The sequence below is a fragment of the Oncorhynchus keta genome, unplaced genomic scaffold (assembly GCF_023373465.1).
Source record: "Oncorhynchus keta strain PuntledgeMale-10-30-2019 unplaced genomic scaffold, Oket_V2 Un_contig_16493_pilon_pilon, whole genome shotgun sequence".
Taxonomy (NCBI): domain Eukaryota; kingdom Metazoa; phylum Chordata; class Actinopteri; order Salmoniformes; family Salmonidae; genus Oncorhynchus; species Oncorhynchus keta.
This window is the reverse complement of record NW_026279946.1, coordinates 10,001-12,851: the sequence shown is the minus strand read 5'-3', so window position 1 is coordinate 12,851 and position 2,851 is coordinate 10,001. Positions and strand designations below refer to the sequence as shown.

General features: G+C 47.3%; 1 long non-coding RNA gene across 1 annotated transcript; it reads left to right on the top strand.

Moving 5' to 3' along the window:
* Nucleotides 1–977: 977 nt before the first annotated feature.
* On the top strand, nt 978–1,367 carry LOC127919387 (uncharacterized). The gene is made up of 3 exons (XR_008102779.1): nt 978–1,014; nt 1,090–1,126; nt 1,197–1,367. It is a non-coding gene; the product is annotated as an uncharacterized LOC127919387 (long non-coding RNA).
* Nucleotides 1,368–2,851: the final 1,484 nt, after the last annotated feature.

Below are 2,851 nucleotides of genomic sequence, written 5' to 3'. Positions count from 1 at the left end.
TGTTTTTGTTTATTTAATACTAGCTGTCAGTTAGTTAGCATAGCTAGCTACCTCTCTGTGGCTCCTTCACTCCTAGCCCCCTTAGTGTTTTTGTTTATTTAATCCACCACCTGGGGGTTTGAGTGGCCAAGAGGCTGTCCGTACCAATCCACACAGACCACTGCTGGAACTCAATACCCGGGGAACAGAGACTGAACAGTATCAGACAGGGACGGAAACCTGTCCTCTACATAGACCACAACTATTGACTACTACCCCATAGGGCTCTGGTCGAAGGTAGTGCACTATGGGGAATCGGGCTCTGGTCGAAGGTAGTGCACTCTATAGGGAATAGGGCCCTGGTCGAAGGTAGTGCACTCTATAGGGAATAGGGCCCTGGTCGAAGGTAGTGCACTCTATAGGGAATAGGGCCCTGGTCGAAGGTAGTGCACTACATAGGGAATAGGGCTCTGGTCGAAGGTAGTGCACTACATAGGGAATAGGGCTCTGGTCGAAGGTAGTGCACTACATAGGGAATAGGGCCCTGGTCGAAGGTAGTGCACTACATAGGGAATAGGGCTCTGGTCGAAGGTAGTGCACTACATAGGGAATAGGGCTCTGGTCGAAGGTAGTGCACTCTATAGGGAATAGGGCCCTGGTCGAAGGTAGTGCACTACATAGGGAATAGGGCTCTGGTCGAAGGTAGTGCACTCTATAGGGAATAGGGCTCTGGTCTAAAGTAGTGCACTATATAGGGAATAGGGCTCTGGTCGAAGGTAGTGCACTCTATAGGGAATAGGGCTCTGGTCAAAGGTAGTGCCCTATATAGGGAATAGGGTTCTGGTCGAAGGTAGTGCACTCTATGGGGAATAGGGCCCTGGTCTAAGGTAGTGCCCTATATAGGGAATAGGGCTCTGGTCGAAGGTAGTGCACTCTATAGGGAATAGGGCTCTGGTCGAAGGTAGTGCACTATATAGGGAATAGGGCTCTGGTCTAAAGTAGTGCACTATATAGGGAATAGGGCCCTGGTCTAAAGTAGTGCACTATATAGGGAATAGGGTCCTGGTCTAAAAGTATTGCACTATATAGGGAATAGGGCTCTGGTCGAAGGTAGTGCACTATATAGGGAATAGGGCCCTGGTCTAAAGTAGTGCACTAAAAATAGGGCCCTTGTCACAAAGTAGTGCACTATATAGGGAATAGGGCTCTGGTCGAAGGTAGTGCACTATATAGGGAATAGGGCCCTGGTCTAAAGTAGTGCACTATAGAGGGAATAGGGTGCCATTTGGAACACACACAGTGACTGACTCCTCTACTGAGGATGAAGAGACTAACGATCTGTTCGTTTTCTCGTGTTCTGCACCCTCTGAGTCTACCAAAGTGGGATCCAAGACACAATACCACACAGCCCCCCCCCCCCCGAGAGCTGCTGCCCTTCTGAAACACAGGGCCAGCGCATATAACAGTACCACTAATAGCTAGGGCATAATTAACCATACAGCCTCCTCTGAGATCTGACTCTGCTCTGGTTTGTTTCTGTGTACTGTAGAGTGACCAGAGAGAGAGAGAGAGAGAGAGAGAGAGAGAGAGAGAGAGAGAGAGAGAGAGAGAGAGAGAGAGAAAAAGAGAGAGATGGATGTTTTTGGTATTTTTCCTTCAGGGAGGAAGACACCCAGGGCTGATATAATGACATGTGTGAGACAAATGTGATCCTCCCTTGTTTCTGGTTAGGAATGGAATCCAGAGCTAGAAAACACCATGTGGTTGAAGATCAACAACATGCTAACAGAATGCTAACAGAATGCTAACATATTGTATAACTATCATTATTGGGTAGATAATAACATGAGTAATAGTATTGGTATTATTGTTACTGGTTATAATCCCACACTATGGACTGTTTCACCAGACATAGAGGCTAACTAATATGTAGGCTTAAATGACAAATACCTACAATGGTTATGTGGTACTATTTTAACACATTATAATGATGTTGGCTTAACATACTTCCTCAGTGTAACAACAGCACAGCATAGCTAAAATGTCAACTTAATTGGCAGATAAATACAATTGGTTATATGTAACAGCAGATGGTAAACCCTTGGTTAGCCACCCTAGGATCCAGCAGGCCAGGGGAGAGCATGTTTTTGGGACATAAGCCTCACTAAGAGTTTACCTTCTACTAATTTAAATTATAGAGGGCACTATAGCTTCCACTAGTTTAAAGGCAAGAGCCTGACACAGCTTCTCTATGCTGGAGAGAGGATGGAGAGAGAGGAAGGATGGATTAAAAGATGCAGAGAATGAAGAGACAGAGAGAGAGTGAGAGAGAGAGAGAGACAGAGAGAGAGAGAGAGAGAGAGAGAGAGAGAGAGAGAGAGAGAGAGAGAGAGAGACAGAGACAGTGACAGAGACAGAGACAGAGCCAGAGAGACAGAAAAGGACAGAAAGAGAGAGAGAGACACAGGGAGACACACAGAGACACAGAGAGAGAGAGAGAGAGAGAGAGAGAGAGAGAGAGAGAGAGAGAAGGAAGGAAGGGATAGCAGTGTTTATTAGCTGTGCAGGCAGGCGGAGGGGAGGCAGTGAGGGGAGACTGAGAGACTGGCTGTGTTATATTAGAGGTGAAAGCAAGTGGAAGAGCAGCGCCCATATAGAAAGGTCAGTGAGGAAGCAATCTGAGACAGACAGGAGGAGAGAGAGGGATCAGGAGAGCGAGGAAGAGGGGGAGAGAGAGGGACCGGGAGAGAGGGAAAGAGAAGGAGCGAGAGGAAGAGGAGGATAGAGAGGGATCAGGAGAGAGAGGAAGAGGAGGATAGAGAGGGATCAGGAGAGAGAGAAAGAGGAGGAGAGAGAGGAATCAGGAGAGAGA